This window comes from Ochotona princeps, chromosome 1, assembly GCF_030435755.1.
Source record: "Ochotona princeps isolate mOchPri1 chromosome 1, mOchPri1.hap1, whole genome shotgun sequence".
NCBI classification, from domain to species: Eukaryota; Metazoa; Chordata; class Mammalia; order Lagomorpha; family Ochotonidae; genus Ochotona; species Ochotona princeps.
Window position 1 is genome coordinate 12,318,139 of NC_080832.1, and position 19,788 is coordinate 12,337,926.

Below are 19,788 nucleotides of genomic sequence, written 5' to 3' on the forward strand. Positions count from 1 at the left end.
TTTTAGTTTATATACAACCGTCTGCTATACACCTTAAAATGGTTATAGGGTACTATTCAGCTGTCTCATGTCTACTTTCATTTTAGTATTTAGCAGTTTATAGTGTTGAAGCATAATTTTGCTGAACTTGACAGATTTTAGGATAGTCTAAACCAGCTTATAACTCTACCAAGACATGTCAACACTTGAGGTGCAGAACAGTTTTAGGAGGGGTGTGCAGAGAAATCTTCAATACCTTAGTGAGGAGTAACTAATCTTTGTGTCCTACCTAGGAAGGTATATGTGAGTCCACGCTGACCGTTTCCTGTCGGGTTCTAAGCTTCCCTTGTTGTTTCCTGTCTATCTATTCTAATCTTTTTTGAGGGGGTGCCTCAGGAGCGACCCTGATGGTCATTGCAAGAGAGAGTGGGGATCCAAGTTACGTTTCACAGCCACTGCCTTTAATTACTTGATAAACACCAAGTTAGTATCCTATCCTAGCCAGGCTTTTGTTTAGGCTTCAAGGGGTAATGAACACACAAGTGACCATAAGGAGGGCATAATCCCAAGAACTCAATTCTGAACGTTCAAGTTGTGCAAGGATGGGAATATCACACTGATTATCAGCAATTCACAACTGACAAGGTAGTGTACAAGAATTCTGGATAAAGCCTGTTAACAAGCTGACAGACACTTTTTACTTAAAATTATTTCTGTATTTTTTTAATTTTACTATCTTATGATACAGTGGGCTCTGGGATTTCCCTTACGCTGTCCCCAAATCCCCTTCTCCCTCCCTACTAATTTCCCCTATATTATTACAGTAGAATAGTCCTTCATAAACAGTCATAAGTCTGTCATTGTGCTATTTAAGTGTATTCTGACATTGTAGGCATGGACAGTGGCAGAGTCCAGCACCCTATTGTCAAGATACATTTAAAGGTTTCATTGGGAGTCAATCTTTGATTTTAAAGTAGAGATACAGACTACATTGTATCTTCACAATTGAATATTATAGTGGTGCGACAACCTAGTGGCTAAATCCTCACCTTGCAGGTACCAGGATCCCATAAGGGCACTGGTTCATGTTCCGGCTGCTCCACTTCCCATCCCACTCCCTGATTGTGGCCTGGGAAAGCAGTCGAGGATGGCCCAAAGTCTTGGGATTCTGCACCTGCATGGGAGTTGTGGAAAATCATTTCTAATACATACTGATCCTATCTAACTTTACAATTTCCTTTGCAAAGTTTTCCCTCTGGAGGCTTCAGCGTCATTGCATGGCGCCAGTATGCAAGCATTCCATGTTGTGTTGATTACCTGAATCATAATCGATACCATTTGTCTTGTTCCTTAAAGATTTCCTAAACTTGCTAACTTCTGAGGAGTGTAGATGAACTTGCCCTTTTCCTATTGTCCTTAATGTCCCTTCACTTTATCTTCTTCAGTTCTTCCACCAGAGGGCGTGATAGACCTGGCTATATACAGTTTGGAGCTATTTGCTTCAGTGCATGAAGGTTTTTCCATTTGCTCTGTTTCCAGCTTTGTTAATTCATGTGGCTGTGGTTTAGAGGAAGGTCTCCATGATCAACCTATGTGAATGTACATTTCAGCTCTGCTACTCTGCTGCCCTCTAGCTCTGGTGGCCTTGGGAGATTATTATTATGTTTTTGTCCCTGAACTAGTGTTCTCATCTTTTACAAATAAAAACAAAACAAAACAAAACAAACCTGTCTGTGGGGAAGTTTGAAGATTCCATAGGTTTAGACAAACACGTAAAGCATGTGGGGCCATGGCTGGCACATATAAACTACTACAGATGTGAAAAGTGCTATGAAAGTTTATGAGCATGGCATTTCCACTCACCTAGGAATTGCCTTAAAAACAGCAAAGAGTAGAAAGTTACGAAATAAAGTGAAAGTGCTGAGTGTCAGGTCAGTTCCAGGGCCTACATACATGTGCAATTTCCACCCAGCACACATGGGAGGGAGAAGTGGCAGTTGGTCCATCCCGCTTAGAAACGGTGCCCTTAGACATTCCGTAATTTTGTGAATGAATAAAAGTTTGTTCTGGGGGTGCAGTGCGATAGTGTAGTGGCTAAAGTCCTTGAACATGCTGGGATTCCATATGCGCGCTGGTTCTAATCCTGGCAGCCCCGCTTTCCATCCAGCTCCCAGCTTGTGACCTGGGAAAGCAGTCAAGGACAGCCCAAAGCCTTGTGACCCTGCACCCGCGTGGGAGACCTGGAAGAAGCTCCTGGCTCCTGGTTTTGGATGGGCTCAGCTCTAGCTATTGTGGCTGCTTGGGGAATGAACCATAGGATGGAAGATCTTCCTCACTGTCTCTCCTCTCCGTCTCTCCTCTCCTTTCTGTATATCTGCCTTTCCAATAAAAATAAATAAATCGTTTTTTAAAAAAGTTTGTTTTGTTTGAAAATTTTAAAAAAGTGTTTGTTGATTTTAAAGGAAGGGTGACAGAGAGATGGGCAGAATTGAAGAGGAAGAGATCTTCCATTCAGGGGTTCATTCCCTAAATGCCTGCCAGGGCCACATCTGGGCCGGGCTTAAGCTAGGAGCCAGCAATATCATCTGGGTCTCCCACACGTATGATGGGAACAAAAGTGCTTGGGCCATTATCCTCTGTTTCTCAGGAGTCTTAGTAGGAAACTAGAGCAGAAGCAAGGAAGCCAGAACTCGAGCCAACCCTCTGACGGGCGAGGTGCATCCCAAACCCTGACTCCGTCTGCTGCTTCACACAAGGTGGCCAGTGACTTGTATTAACTCAGGTCTGCAGGTAAGAAATCAGTGCCCAGAGAACTGGTAAAATGTCCCCAATACCAAGACAGTAAGTGCAACTCGAACCTTTGCCCAAATTTGATCCTCAAACTAGTCTTCTGTTCACATGATGTCCTGACCTAGAACAAAGGTTGGGAGAGTTACGGAAAAGAACTTCTGATTGATTCCTGTAACTGAAGTGCATAGCTGAATTTTTAATCTGGTAGGCGTGAGAATGTGAGGCTTTCCTTTAGAAACATTTTCTAAGAATTATTTCCACCAGGATTTAGATGGTGCTTAGCAGATGAAATTAACATAAGGAATTACATCATACTCTAAAGGAATAGTCTAACAACTATTCCTAACTGCATTTTCCTTAAGGCATTTTGCAGCCCCTTTTTCATAGCTGAATGGAAATCCAATACTAGCAGAACAGTAAACTCCTGCTTGCATTGGCATTCTCATTTCTTGAAGACCCGATGGTTCGTTCTCAGTTTCTGGTCAGCAGGTGTTTGTTGAATGTGTGTGAGGGAAGGTGGCTGAAGCATTGCGCTCCCCTGGGGTACAGAGAACTGTGGTGGCATTGCCCTCAGCTTGGAACCTGTCAGAAATGTGGCATCTCGTTTGACTTAGTCAGAATTGCAACCAGCAGGTTAATAAGCTGTGCGCACCACATTGGAGCAATTCTTCTCTGGCCAACACGATCAGTCGTGGAAAACTAACGATGTATCTGCCTTAATTAACTTATCACTCATTGTTGGACATTTTTTTAAAGAAATGAATGGAAAGAAAATGTATGTGATGCTGATAAAATGCAAAAATATTTTAGGAGAATGAAGGGTGGAGCTCTGTGTAAATCAATGAAATTAAAAGTGGGAACTATAAACTTAATTGATTTCTTTTTAGGGACTTGTATCCTTTGGTCTCATTTAGAACAAACTACCCCAATTTCACAGAGGGATTTCCTGTGTAGGTTACTTGTACTGAAGATTTTATTTTCCTTTATTTATGGCTTGTATAGCTTGAAGTCATCGAATTATCAATGCTTCAGTTACGTTCCATGTGTGAATCACCAAAATGTGCATCCTAAATCAAGATGGAGATGGGCAGTCAAGGTAAAATTGATGTAACTGTCATTGTCGGTGACAGATATCTCATGTGAGGTTATAAAACTTCTGTGCCCGTGAAAAGAGCAAAGAAATACACAGATACATATAGGGTTCGGGATCATAGAAATATATTGCAGAAAGCTTTCTGTCTGGGGCCGGTGCTATAGCCCCACAGGCGGCACCCCCAGTTATGGCACTGACATCCCATGTGGGTGCTGGTTTGAGTCTCAGCTGCTCCACTTACGATCCAGCTCCCTGCTGATGTCCCGGGAGGGCAGCAGAGGCTGGCCCAAGTCTTTGGGCCCCCTCCACCTACATGGGAGCCCTGGAAGAACTTCTTGGCTCTTGGTTTTGGACCAGCCTAGCTCTGGCCATTGTGACTATTTGGGCAGTGAACCAGTAGATGGAAGATCCGTCTGCCTCTCTGTGTCTCCTCTCTCTATAACTCTGCCTTTCAAATTAAAATAAGTAAATCTTTTAAAAACACTTCTGTCACTAAACTTCTCCTGTGTACTGCTTTCACAGCAGTTGAACAAGATCTGCTCTCGAATTCATGCAAATGTTTAATACCCGAATCATGAGTTAATGATATGAACAGGGTAGCAAGCTCATCCAGTTCTGTTCAGAGTGCGGGCCTACAGGAAGGTCCTTTGGGGATATTCCCTCAGAAGGCTGATGATAAAAAACCTGAGTCAGCCAAGGCATTCAGCCTCCCGGGTCGCCAAGTGCTGCTTCTCCCATGCACCTTCTCCCGCTGCCCTCCTCCGCCTTACCTGTGGCCAGACTAGCAAAGGCTGTGTGACTGCACTGGGAGTCTTGATACCATGAGCCCAAATGAACTACCGTCCTTAAATACGTTTGCTTGTCTTAGGAACTTTGTGGCAGTACCTGAAGGAAACCCAGCTTGAGCAGAACACACGTATCATGTATTACACATCTATAGCTGTCGCTTTAGTGGGATTTTCTTTGTAATGCCACTAAAGATAAATAGTCTTATATAATATTTGTCACTATTTTGAACAGTTTTTAGTCACCAAAATTTGTTATTATTTGTAGGTTAACAATGTTTGGTTAGTACTATGTGGCAAAGATCTGCTGACCACTCAAAATCAAGAAATTCAACCACTTTCACTAAAGTGATTAAATTTGGAGGACAAATAATAAGTCACTATTTTAGTGACTTACAAATTTTCCTCCATTACCTTATCAACACTTTTTTTTTTTAATTTGTAAACTGAGCTCTTCCTTTTCTAAAAACATTTCCTTGATATAGTTTCTTAGACTCAGGGCTTTCCCCTCCCAACTTCCCCAATCCCACCCCACTGTTTCCCCTATATTATAACAATAGTACAGTCCTTCAGCAGCAGTCAGAAGTCCACCATTCGGCTACTCAGTGTGTCACGGCGCTGCAGGTGTAGACGGTGCTGCAAAGTCCAGCATCCCATGATTGCTTCATTGTAAAGACGTGAATCCGATTCTTCTGGCTTGCTAATCACTGTGCTTTGCTGACCTGAAATCAACTCCTCTGCCACATAGACTATTCTGACCCACTTATCTCTAAAATCGCCTTTGGCTCCTTGCCAAACTGAAGAGGTAGAGTTTCTTTCCCTTTAAATTTGAATGAAGTTGGGCATAGCAGCATAGGTTTTCCATCCCTAGTGTTCTGTTCTTATTTTGAATCCAGCTAAAGAAGTCAGCAGAAGGAGTTAGTTCATGCTACATCTGAGGACTCAGGATCAGTGGCAGAGTTCACCTGCCCAGTCCTGTGCTTGCACATTCTGTTCTGTGTTCACCGAGGCGCAGGAGGCGCTGTCCAGCTGCAAACGGCTTGGTCATTGTTTGCAAAGGTAGATCTGCTCATTCTCTCTCTGTCTTTTTTTGTACCATCACAGATGGGACGCTACAGCAGCTGCTCTTCCGGCTCGGTCATACTTTAGCGATGACCAAACCTACTTGGAAATGCAGTCAAATTGAAGAATTCCTTTAATAACAATAGGTTATCAATGTACAAAACGTAGGAAGCATGATTTCTATTATATTTCAATATGCTGCTTTTTAAATTTGAAAATGGTTTTGATGTATTTTGAATTCATAATCAGGATCTTAATATTTTGATTTAGTATCTGTGAGGACACATCAAATACAAGGCAAGGCATATTATTTTTGTAAGTTAAATATGGGGTAATCAATAACAGTTTGTGGAAAGCAGAATTAAAACATAAGTTCACTTTTGGTGCAAAAGTTGAAATCCATGAATTATATTTTAATAATACGTATTTTCCGTTGACATGATGTGCCCACAAGGAAGTACACCATGGTGTAGAATTGATATATAAAGTGGCCATCTACATTTGGTGACAGTCTCACAAAAATGGAAAGAGAAAAAAATAACAATGTCAGTGTTAAACAACTATGTGTATGTTTATTTTTCTAGCATTAGTTGTAATACAGTTCAAATTCATTCATTAGAAAGGCTCCTTCTCAGGGCGGCTTGATGGTGTTTCAAAGTAATCCTCTGCCTGTAAGAGCCGTCATCCCATAATGGCACTGGTTCGAGTCCAGCTGCTCCACTCCATCCAGCTCCCTGCCTATGCTCTTGGAAAAGCAGAGAAACATGGCCCCCAGCCTTGGAGGCTTGCACCCATCTGAGAGCTGGGAAGAAGTTCCTGCCTTCCAGCTTTGGATCAGCTCAGCTCTGGTCATTGCAGCCCTTTGGGGATTGAACCAATAGACAAAAGACCTTTCTCTCTGTCTCTTCTTCTCTGTGAAAATATTTCAAATTAAAAAATGAATAAATCTCAAAAAGCAGAGGCTCATTCTCAGAGTAAATCCTTTCCATTCTATTCCTAAGGATGTCTTCTCTTAAGTGAATGTATCACACAGACGAAGGGAGCCATAGTACCTTATTGTATAATACCATTTTATAATATAGACAATGAAGAGAGTCTGAAATGACTTCCTTTGGAATCTGACACTCAAGAGACGAAAAGAAATATTTCAGAACTTTTGGATCCACTATACTATATGATTGTAACAAGTTGTATCCACGGGAATATAACAAAAAGTTGGCACTCAAAGAAATATTAAAATCTTGCTTTGGTTAATCAAAAAACTATATAAATTGCAATTATTTCTCATGAGCAACTGTGTGTGTGTGTGTGTGTGTGTGTGTTTTACTGTTTGGCCTCAGTATTCCTTGAGATCGGATGAGAAATGGGCACATGGTAGATCTTAGTTTTATGCCATTTTTTCCCAGCTAGAGTTATTGCAAAAATTTTTTTAATTGTTATTATACACTACTGTCAGTGTTTGCTGGTTGGGAAATGCTATACTTTTGACTGACTCTTAAAGTTTTTGTACCAGAAAAATTATTTAAAGAATAGATGTACTTGTCTGATGCATGTTCCCTAAGTCATCTTGTCCTGATTTTTTTCTTATTTCTTTAGTATGGGTAAAACTTAATTTTAAGACTTGAGCTAGGAATTTAGAAGTAAGAAGTGCCTTTTTTGGTTTCTAGATGTTAAGGATTTTTGAATATAGCAGTATTGCATTTTTTATTTGAGTCAATATTTCCCAATCACTCAACAGATATATTTTTTAAAAGATTTATTTATTTTTATTGGAAAGGCAAATTTACAGCTAGAATGAGAGACAGAAAGATCTTCCATCTTCTGGTTCACTCCCAAATGGCCAAAACAGCCAGAGCTGAACCAACCTGAAGCCAGGAACCAGAAGCAGGAGTTTCTTCCGGGTCTCCCACTTATGTACAGGATCCCAAGGCTTTGGGCCATCCTGCACTACTTTCCTAAGCCACAAGCAGGGATCTGGATGGAAAGTGGAGCAGCCAGGAAATGAACCAGCATCCATATGGAATGTTGGTGCCTAAAGGCACCGGCCCCTTAACAGACTTATTTTAATTGAACTACGTACTCTTTTTCCTCAGACATTACTTCTAGAGAAGCAATTACTGTCAGAAGATGCTTTCTGATTATTTTAGACTCCCTATCAAACTGTGAGGGCATGATTTGCACTTTTTCAGTATGGAGCAATGATGCCCTTTGCATTAATTGACTGATTACAGATTCTGTTCTAATTCTTTTTGGTTTGGGCAGTTTCCTATAGTCATGAAATCTACTTTTCGGCCTAATTGACTTGTTATATGTCATTGTTAACCTCATGGGAGTTACAACCTTGAAGACTTTTTGGAGGAGCCGCTGTTGTAAGAATTACACATGGACATTTCTGTTCATTTATTTATATTGTGAAAGTAGATGAGATTTATGGAGATAAGGAGAGACAGAGAGAAAGACCTCCCATCTGCTGGTTACTCACCAAGTGGCCACAACAGCTGGAGCTGAGTTGATCTGAAACCAGAAGCCAAGGGCTTCTTCAAGGTCTTCCACTTGGATACAAGGTCCCGAGGACTTGGGCCATCCTCTTCTGCTTTCCCAGGCCACCAACAGGGAGCTGGCTGGGAAATGGAGCAGCCAGGATGCAAATTGGTGCTCATATGGGACTCCGGCAATTGCAAGGTGAGGATTTAGCCATTGAGCCATTGTGCTGGCTACACTGGGCTAGGCTCTTGCTTCTGCTGGCACAATAGAGAGCCACAACAGATGCTGGCACAATAGAGCTAAGCTGCAACACCAGCTGGCAAGTGCTGGGATTTGGTGCAAGTCATAACTTCTGGACCGTAGGGCCCCCTGTCAGGCTCAAGATCCAGGGCTGAGAATGGACTTGGGAAGGGAAATGTGGCCTGCAGATCCTGTTGATGACTGCAATAAAATAATACATCATGTGGAATAAGTTTTGGAATTGATGAGTAGATTTTTTGGGGGACAGTAACCTTGCTCGATGCCTCTGACATCAGACCCCACTGCTGTCCATCTCCTTTCCCGATGACTAAGACTGACCTTTACAGCAACTATCACTTTCTTTATTCTCTCCTCCTGGAGCCATTAATGACCATCTCAGATGCACAAGTGAGTCATAGGAATAAAATGATTATGTTGCCAATGATATTTGCAATAACCTTTCATCAGATAGGGGGTGCGGAGAGAATTATTTTATTTATAGCATTTTCAAAACTACATTTGTCAACAACTATCAGGAACTGGTGGTTTTTTAAAAATAACTTTTCAACAAAATTATTACAGAAATAGATGTATCAGGATAAAATGATATTTTGAATGTGATCCAATGTTTACCTGACTGCCAGGCTTCTATTTCGGTCATTCTTTTTGCATACCACACAGAAGCTCTGAGTCAACGCAGTGGATGTAATGTCTAGTTCTCATGCTTCCTGAAGCTTTGATTGTGTACAGATTTTAACTAGTATTGAGAGCATTTAGTATAATCTTTTTGTTAAGTGACTGTTGATTTAATAGCTTTTACACAGCAAAGCATGACTAGCTGGAAATAATTGATGATGTGAAATATTAAGCATATAATTAAAAGTGACAGACTTATTCAGGCATATTGGATAAGACAAGCATGAATGAGATCTATGTATATTGTTGTGAAATAATGTGACTTTGAATAATTAGCTGCTCTCTTATCAGAGCTGAAATGTTTGTGAAAATTTTAAATCCTAGAACAGTCTTAATAGCCTGATTTTTTTCATATGTTTATAATGTAGTAGCAAGATGCGTTACTTAAGGCAGTTCATTTATTATCTTAATGTGCTCATTAAAGTCACATAATAACAAAAGTCAGAATTGGGAAATAATAAGTAGGTAGGTTGGCAAAATATTACCCATAGGCATTATGCATAACAAGCAGTAACATCTAATAATGTGCCCAAAATGTTGTTTTTCTCTTACTGAATTTTGAGTTTGCATTTATTTTTAAATTATTCATTTCCAGTCATTAAACCTATTAATTTCAGCTTAAGCTTATAATATTAAAATGAGTTTTAAAGGGGCAAGTGTTGTGGCACAGTGGATTAAGCCACATCTTGGACACCGACATCCTGTGTCAGAGTGTCTGAGAACAAGTGTCGTCTCTGATTCTGATCCGGTTTCCTGCCGGCAAGCACCCTGGGAGGTAACAAATGGTGGTTCAGGTGGTGTGAGTTTCTGCCACTCTCCTGGGAGACCTGAATGGAGTTCGAAGCTCCTAACTTCTGCCTGTATTAACCCTGATTTGGTCTTGAAGTCATTTGGAGAGTGAACCACCAGATGGAAGAGCTCTGTGAGTCTTTATCTTTCTGTCTCTCAAAAAAAAGAAAATAGAAATTAATAAACGAGCAAACAAATGGTGCACAGCTTCCTTGGCTGTCATGTATGAAACATACAGCAGTTCTCGCATCTAGGGACTCTGTTTTTCTTTTCTGTGTTCCATGAACGCAGAAAAACGTATGGTGTATCATTGTTTAATCAACTAAAGACTTTTCAAAAACTTCCAGTTGTGCCCATTGATACTGAATGTGCTGTAACTACTTAGCTGGAGAACCAGCGTGTCCTGAAGGTGGCAGAGGCCCAGGTACCTGTGCCAATACCTGATGCTGCCAAGCACACAATAGGAAACCAGAATCAGGTGCAAATTTGGGACTCTGATGTGGGATGCTGGCGTCTCAACTGACTTCCTCATCACTTCATTAAATATTCACCCATGCCTAGCAGGTTTATGAATCATGGGTCTGATTTCTACCAATCACTGTATGATCCTAAATAGGAAATAGAGTCCATGAACCTTGCAGATACCTCTTAAGAAAGTTTTCAAGTTCCAAAAATTATTACTTGTGGCTTTGATAGCTCACCTGTCTTTTTGCATAAACGTACTCCCATTCCATATGCACCATTGTTTGTCACTTATTTTCATCATGTTGGACATGAAATTTACCTATAATAAGACAATCAATAAATAGATTTATTTAACTACCATTAATTTCATGTAAAGTGCCAAATGGATTCAAAAGATGTTTTGAATTGGGTGATCTCAAGAAGAGGACAATTTTTTTTTGAATCTGGATAGTGGCTGTTGGGTATTGGGAATGAGCAGGGTAGAGAGGAGGAGCCATTTCATGAGAAAAAATGTAATTTGGCCTGGAATTTGAAGGATGGACACTCTCGTGGTTGCAGAAAAGGAGAATTCAGGATCAAGTGGGCTGATAAGTGAAAAGTAGAAAAAGGCCACCCGAGGGTGAGCACACTGTGGAGAGCGGCACTTCACTGGACGATTAAGTGGATAGCATAGAACCAAATCATGAGAAAATCTAGAAATAAAGCACACGGCTGAGGCCGCCACAGAGGGTGTGTGAGCCTGGCACTGATAGCAGTAAGTAGCAGGGTCGATGGTGGCCTGGTGATCTGAATCAACACTGCCCTGAGACTGTGTGGAGAAGCATTTTTTTCCATTTGAATATAAACAGAAATCCTGTGTACATACGACTTTCATGAAAACAAAGAGATGGGCCCGGCACAGTGGCCTATTGGCTAAAGTGCTCGCTTTGAACGTGCCAGGATCTCATATGCGTGCTGGTTCTAATTCCAGTGGACCCGCTTCCCATCCAGCTCCCTACTTGTGGCCTGGGAAAGCAGTTGAGGACAGCCCAAAGCTTTGGGGCCCTGCAACCACATGGGGGACCTGGAAGAGCTCCTGGCTCCTGGCTTCGTATCAGCGCAGCTCCAGGCGCAACGGCCACTTGGGGAGTGAATGAGCAGACAGAAGATCTTCCTCTATGTTTCTCCTCCTCTCTCCATATATCTGACTTTGCAATAAAAATAAATCTTCAAAAAATATAAAAAGAAAACAGAGAGACAACCCTACAAACATCATTAAATAATCCTCAGTTACTGTGCATACTGAGATAATTTTTTGTTTGTTTTCTCTCTCCTTTGGCAAAGGGACTGCCCCACTCATTTCATAGCCATCAGCTGTCAGCTTCTGATCACTGCAAAACTGTTACATGAGAAAGACTTTGGCAGAAGGCTAAAGAGAAGGATTTTTACTTTTGGCAAAATGTTAGAGTTGGGTGAGGTGCCTTTCTCAGAACATTCTTCCCTCTGTTCTACCCGAAGAACCTAACAGCACGTGGACTATGTCTAAACCGCTGGTCTTCTCTCTGCCTGATGCCATTGCTTCTATTTGCGGAACAAGTCATTTTCTAACTAGATCCATGAAGTGAAACCTGAGGTCTTTCAAACTTTTTAAGAGACTGCTTTAAAGGTGACGTGAAGTCTGGTATGCTCTGAGCAACTCCGTATTGTCAAGTTCCGTGATTTGATTTGTGCAGCCCAGATGTCAGAGGCCACCCAACAAATTGAATGTAATACTGCTGAAAGTCATGACAAAGGAGGAAGGACAAGGAGGGATTAATTGTCAATTAGGATTCGAAGAAAACATTTGTTTATAGTTACTCACATGTTTAAAGGTTATTTAGCTATATTTAAACGTCTGGACATATTAAACTATCCTAATTTCTTTTCAAAAATGATGAAAATGAGAAGTTATGACAATAAGGGATATCACTTTAATTTAATATGTTTACATGCATGTGTACTGTGGTAATAGAATTTTAATTTTCATTAGGAAAAGATAAGGAAACGAATTGCTATTAACCATCAATCTATCCTTTTGTAAATTAAATGAAAAATCCTGTGCATTCAACACTGGGCAGGACATTAATCATATTGTGGCTATTTCTCCAAGTTTCTAAAATTTAAAACAATGTGGAAAAGTTTAGTAGGTTTCAGGGGAGGAAGGACAAAACAGTCACATTGCTGGAATATTAGGACAAAGAACCCAAGAGAAAATTAAACAAAGTAAAATTACTTAGCTAGGGAAAACTCAAATATGTAAAATATATTCTGATAAAAATGTAATTGGAAAACTACTAGCTCAACGATAAAGATTTTGAAATAACTATCAAAGGAAAAAAAAAACTTTCTTATAAGTAGTCCAACTAGGAATTAAAATATTTTTATTTGGAGATTTAAACAATTCTTTAAAATTTTTTAATGAAAGGTATAGTTTCAGAGATAGAAAATAAAAAGAGAGAAATAGATCTTTTTTAAAAGCAAATTTTAAATTTAGTTTTTATTAGAAAGGAAGATTTATAGGGAGGAGAGACAGAGAGAAAGATCGCCCTTCCTCTGGTTCACTCCTCAAATGTCCCCAAATGACTACAGCAGCTAGAGCTGAGCTGATCCAAGGCCAGAAGCCTAGAGCTTCTGCGGAGTCTCTTACATGTTTGCAGGATCCCAAGGTCTTGGGCCACTCTGCTCTCGTCTCCCAGGCCCCAAGCAGGGAGTTGGACGGGACACGAACTGACAGCCATATGGCATGTCAGCACCTGCAGGTGAAGGATTGGCCAGTTGAATCATGCTGTCCCCCTAGATCTCATATTTTGGTTTACCCTCAAATGGTAGCGTCACCGAGACTGTCTCAGGCTAAACCCAGAAGCCAGAAACTCCATTTGGGACTGTCCTGTTTGGGTGGCGGGAGGTTCAGCTATTCGGGTCATCTTTCTGCCTTCCTAGGTACATTAGCAAGGAGCAGGATGGACAGTGGAGCAGCTGGAACTCAAACCTGCACTCTGGTTTAGGATGTCGGTGATGCTGTGCCATAACGCACTGGATATACTTTAAATATTCATTGATCTATTCACGTGTTCACTCGTTCAACAATTATTTATTGAATAACAACCATGCATAAGAAAGATGACGAGGCTCATATCTGATATTATAATAAATGAAAAGACAATAAATACTAAACTTGTAAGAGGTTTAGGTATTAGAATTGCTATGAATAAAACTAGGTGACTGGAGAAAGGTAGCCATATTCGGGTGTGTTCTTCAGTTTACGAATTCAAGAAGTCTCTTTTAAGGAGGAGTATTGGTACTGAAACTTGAGTGATGAGAATAAATGCCATTTGAGGTCTAGGAGAAAAGCATTGTGAACATGGTACCAGACATGGCTGGAGCACTAGCTAAGATATCAAGAAAAGGTTATCCTGAGACAACTATGAGGGTATGGACTGAATTCCTGAAATCTAGATTTCCCCATCCTTGCCACAATATTTGTGCCATGTCTAACCTAATGCCTGTGTAGACTTCCCTTACAACCCATTCCTTGGGATCACAAGACAATTAAATGATTGTCTCTTACTATTAAATGATTCCTCTTAAAAGAATACACCATGAGAAATCTATTTGTGCTCTTACTTCAGTTCTGCCCGTATTTGCCTACATGATGCTTAGTTGCATTTTCACATTCTTCCTTTGGTGTTTAAACTCTAATATAAAGAACAGAGTCCAGTTTCCTATTGCTGGCTGTGTGAAGTCCTCTGGCAGGTTTCCGAGAAGGGACAGTTAGGAAGATCCTACTCCTCGGAGCCTGCATCCGGTGGCTCTGAGGCAGTACCATGCCACAAAACAGATACATTGAATCACACTGCAGATACCATGGATGTTGTTTGCATTATCATAACAAGAGAAAAAAAGCAGTCAGGAGGTTCTTGAATGTTTCCAGAAAGCAACAATAGACAACTGGTCTGAAGTGAAGCTCTCCAGCAAGCAATACCCTACTAAGAAAATACAGATGAGAAGGACTATCGAAATGTGTGCAAGTGGGAATATCCAACAAACGACTGATGGAAAGACTCCCTGAGAGCAGTACCTGCTTGTGTGCTGGACAGAGAGGGACAGTCTTGGGCTAAAGTTTCTTCCAGTACAATTAAACAAAAACAAAAATAGAGGGAGGGAAAATGGGAAGTCCCTCTGTGAGAAGTATCTTCGCTGGGAAAAACAAAGATATGAGAAGTTAACAGACAAGGAAAAAGAAAAAAAGGCATGGAGGAAAGTGGTTGCTAAAGTCTGCTTTGTTGGACATTGCTTTATGAGAAAACTGCTTAAATATGAAAGGTCCATTAGATCAATGGGCTTATGCTTCAAGAAGGCCCATGGAACACACCCAGAATTGGAAACCACCTTCTACCAATACTTGGTGTAAAAAAGAATTCATCATCTGCTTTGCAAACAACTTTGGGTGTAATTACCAATGGAACTGTCACTGAGGTGAAAGTGAGCTGGTCTTTGTGACACATGGAGACAAGGTTATGGAAGAGAGATAAGCCCAGGTTACCAACTATTCTGAAAATGACACATGTGTAAACATGTTCTTACTTGACAGCAGTTTCACATAATTCCTAATCATTATTGAAGACTCCAGGCAAAGTGGAAGAGTCGTCGTTACTGTGATGTTTCCAGATGCTACCAAGCAGCCTTAGACGTCTATAGTCAGCAACGGAACTGTTTATGAAGCTGTTGAAAACATTTTAAAAGCCCCTAAAATAAGACTAAAATCACCGTATTCATTATCATTGCTCAAAAGTATATTTCTAGGGCCTGGTGCAGTGGCCTAGCAGCTAAAGTCCTCGCCTTGAAAGCGTCAAGATCCCATATGGGCGCTAGTTCTAATCCCTGCAGTTCTGCTTCCCATCCAGCTCCCTGCTTGTGGCCTGGGAAAGCAGTCAAGGACGGCCCAAAACCTTGGGACCCTGCACCCGCGTGGGAGACCTGGAAGAGCTCCTGGGTCCTAGCTTTGGATCAGCACAGCTCCGGCCGTTGCGGCCACTTGGGGAGTGAATCATCAGATGAAAGATCTTTCTCTCTGTCTCTGCTCCTCTCTGTATATCTGACTTTGTAATAAAAAAAAAAAACTTAAAAAAGTTTTATTTCTAAGAAGTAAAGAAGAGTGTGAAAAGGAGTATAATGTTGAGGTGACAAATCCTATCTCCTGAGCTGTTTCGGCTCATTCACCACTTTTTCAGTACTTGGCATAATCACTACATAGTTGGTATATTTTATTGAAAGAATGAGTTTTCACTGACATCCAGTATTCGTTACGAAAATCATATTTGTAAAATCGTGGTGGATGCTTAACATATTTTAATAAGACTATGAACCTGTTTAGTATTTTGGATGAAATCCTCATTTACAAAACAACATAGGAAATGATCTCTTAATGAAAGAGCAAATATTCCATTTCAATGCCAAGATGCTATTGCTGCTTCTGATACCTGACTTCAAATTGATCTTTGTCTTCTACTATCAAAAAGGATTTGATGGCGCTTATAATACTTCAGTGAAACAGATCAATATTTGTATATTGGTGTCCTTTATCTGAAAGAAGTTCCCAACCCTCAATGGGAGTGCCACAACGAATAGACATTTTTTCAATATCCGACAAGCTCCCTGTCTAACGGAGGCTGGTAATTAGCTGTGCTACATGTAGGCAGTGTCATGGCGGTGATACGAGCAAAGTGCTGTAATGCAGTCATGAAAGAAAATGCGATAAGGCCACGGCGTCCTGGTGATCCTGATGAAAAAGCTGGAGTCCTGTGTTGGGTGGAGGCAGACATAGAAAAGAAGAATGGACTAAGAAAAAAAAAAAAAAAAACTCCAGTAATTGAGCACTCATCTAATAAAGGGCATCATAAGACTTTCTCAGTGGGATAATCTTGTTTTTCCAATACTAAATTTGTCATGTCTATTTCTATAGGAATGCAATGAACCAAATTGGTGCTAGCTCACATGGAAATACAAATATAGAGAAAATGTACAATAGATTTTTCTTACAACATCAAGGGCTTTCAGTGCCTTTATACAGTATACCTGCATAAAGACATTCATACAGGAAATAACAAGTTGTAATCAGGCTGGTTTTTGTCAATATCTGATTTGTTATAGGAGTTGAACCTAGAACTTCCATACAAGTATCTCCGTTTTTGGGGAGTGGCGGTGCTGGAAATGGAGTTCAGTCCTTTTGGATTTCTGCCTGAAACAAGAACCGAAAAAGGCCTCCAATACCCCTACCCACATTTGTAAGAGGATGATGGCTTTCTCCTTTTCCAAGGAACTGAGGCAGGAATACAATGTGTGTTCCATGCCGGTCTGGAAGGCTGATGAAGTGCAAGTTGTGTGAAGACACTATGAAGATCAGAAAACTGACAAAGTAATTCAGGTTTACAGGAAGAGTGACATCAGCTGCACTGAACAGAGGCAGTGGAGGAAGGCCAGTCACCCAACTGGCCACGCTGGCATCCACCCCGGCAAAGCGCTCATCGCCAGGCTAAAGCTGGATGAAAACTGCAAAAACCTCCTCGGACAGAAAGCCAGGTCTCACCAGCTAGGAAAGGAGAGGAGCAAATACAAGGGGAAAAAAAAACAAGTGAGAAGATAAAGTGATAGGGTAATATCATATGCACCATTTATTAAAAACTGGTAAAATGGAGAAAAGTATATTCCATATGCTGTAACAGACCACTGAGATCTACCTGTAGCACCTCCAGGAATGTCGGATTCTATCTATAGGATCCTCTTGAAACCATTCAGGAGTTAATCGACAAGCAAAACATTTTTTACAGATAATTAATTTACATGTTAATTTATCAGTTGCTCTTTTCTTGGTGCCTGGCTTCTTAAATTACCAATCTGAAAAACAGGACAATAAAAGCAGAAATTAGCTTCCATAGGAGTAAGTTATTATTTAAATGATTTACTTGCAGGCCCAGTGTGGTAACCTAGTGGCTGAAGTCCTCACCTTGCACAGTCTGAGAGTCCATATGGGCACCGGTTCTAATCCCAGCAGCCCCACTTCCCATCCAGCTCCCTACTTGTGGCTCGGGAAAGCAGTCGAGGACGGCTCAAAGCTTTGGGATTAAGCACCCACGTGAGAGACCTGGAAGAGGCTCCTGGCTCCTGCCTTTGGATTGCTTCAGTTCTTGCCGTTGTGGCTGCTTGAGGAGAGAATCAACAGACAGAAGTTCTTCCTCGCTGTCTCTCCTCCTCTCTGTATATCTGACTTTTCAATAATAATAAATAAATATTTAAAAAAAAGATTTATTTGCAAGGCGGTTTCAAAGAAGAAGAGCAGAGGGACAGAGGAGAGAAAGCGATTGAGGTAGAGATCTTCCATCCGCTGGTTCATCCCTGGAAGCTGCAGCGGCTGGGTCTAGGCCAGCCAAAGCAAGATGCCTGAATCGCCTTCCAGGTCTCCACCTGGGTGGCAGGGGCCCAAAGACTTGAGCCACCATTTGCTGTTTTCCTATTGGAAGGTAGCTGGATGGTAGTGGGGCAGGTAGGAATGAAAAGTAGCATTCAGATGGGATGCTGCTTTTGCAGAGAGCAGCTTTACCTGCTGTGGAAAGACACTGATCTTGCAAGTAAGTTTTTAATCATTCCAGGGTGATAGTGTCAGGTATGTGGGATTAATTAATAAAGATAGGACAGGGCCAAGTGCAATGGCTCATTGACTGGGAATCCATATGGACACCACTTCCTGTCCCAGTTATTCCACTTCCAATTCAGTTATCTGCTTACTGGCTGGGAAAGCAGAGGAGGATAGAGCAAAGCTTTGGGACCCTGCCCCCATGTGGGAGACCCGGAAAAAGCTCCTGGCTCCTGTCTTTGGATCAGCTCAGCTCTGGTTGTCATGGCTATTTGGGGAGTGACTCAGTGGATGGAAGATCTTACTCTCTGTCTCTCCTCTCCTCTCTGTAAATCTGATCTGCCTTTCCAATAAAAATAAATGAATCTTTTTAAAAAAGATACGACAGCAAGAGGCAATGACTTATTATAAAGTTAGCAGTAATAAACATGAAAATGCAAATATCTCATCCAGGTCTTTATTTCAATTCTTTTGAAACAGTACTCAGAAGTGGGCCCAGCATGGGCTCAGTGGGTAAATCCTTGCCTTGCAAGCACCAAGATCCCGTATGTGTGTCTTTATCTCAGCTGGTCCACTTCCCGTCCAGTTCCCTGCTTGTGGCAGAGGGAGGCCCAGGTCTTTGGGCCCTGGCATCCATGTGGGAGACCTGGAAAAAGTTCCTGGCTCTTGGCTTTGGATCATCTCTGCTCAGTGCCACTTGTGGAATGAACCAGTGGATGGAAGATTTTTTCTTTCTGTATCTGCTTATCTCTGTATACCTGCCTTTCCAATAAACATTAATAAATCCTTAAAAACAAAAAGAATACTCAGGAATAGGATGGCTAGTTCATATGATAGTCCTATTTTTTCTCTAGGAAGAACGTCCCTCCCGGTTTCCTAGTGACCATTCTACTTCACATGCCTAATTGTTCCACGCCTTTGCCAACACTTGTCCTTTTCTTCCTTTTTCCAGTGACCAGTCTAAGAAGTATGAAACGATGATGTGTTGTCGATTTGATTTGCATTTTTCTGATGTTTGGTGATGGTGAGCTTCTTTCCATGTACCTGCCAACCGTTGTATGTCTGCTTTGGAGCTATGTCCATTCAAATATTTTTCCACTTTTAAGAGTTACGTCCTTTTCCTTTTGTAGGATGTGTACAGTAGTGTTTGGATAGAAAGCTTATCCAAGATAGGTTTGCAAATATTTTCTCCTATTTGTTAACTTTCTTTGGTACATAAATAATTTTGAGAGTGATATATTTCTTTTTGTTTATTTTTCCTATTATTGCTGTTGCTTTTAATTTTATATCTAAGAAACTATTGCTGGGGCCAGTGTAATGATTTTCTATTTATTTTTTCTTCTTGTAGTTTAAGTTCTTATAGTTCTTATAGTCAAAAACAGAGGTAAAAGTAGGACTAGCACCATTTGTGTCTCATGTCTCAGGGAAAAGAATCCTGTGCTACCTGCTGATCAGAAACATCTGTATCGTAAACTTTGCCCAGTCTTTCATTTGCTTAATATTGAAGAATAAATCCAACTTTTAAGACTCTGCTATAGTTAGAAATACAAGTACTGTACAGACTGAATTTGTAATTTTGAATTATTGGTTAGTTTTTGAGTTCTTTCTGCAACATATTTATAATTTTTTTTGAATTCTTGAACACTTCTTGCTTTTGAATAGCTTTCAGGGTTATTGCTGGTTTTATGAGAGGCGGTAATTTCATTAAAAATGTGCAAAGCTGTACTTTTCTCCATAAAACATGTTTCAGAAAATCT

At 40.8% G+C, this 19,788-nt stretch overlaps 1 pseudogene; it reads left to right on the plus strand.

Moving 5' to 3' along the window:
• Positions 1 to 13,762: 13,762 nt before the first annotated feature.
• On the plus strand, positions 13,763 to 15,005 carry LOC101533370 (ribosome biogenesis protein NSA2 homolog; annotated as a pseudogene).
• Positions 15,006 to 19,788: the final 4,783 nt, after the last annotated feature.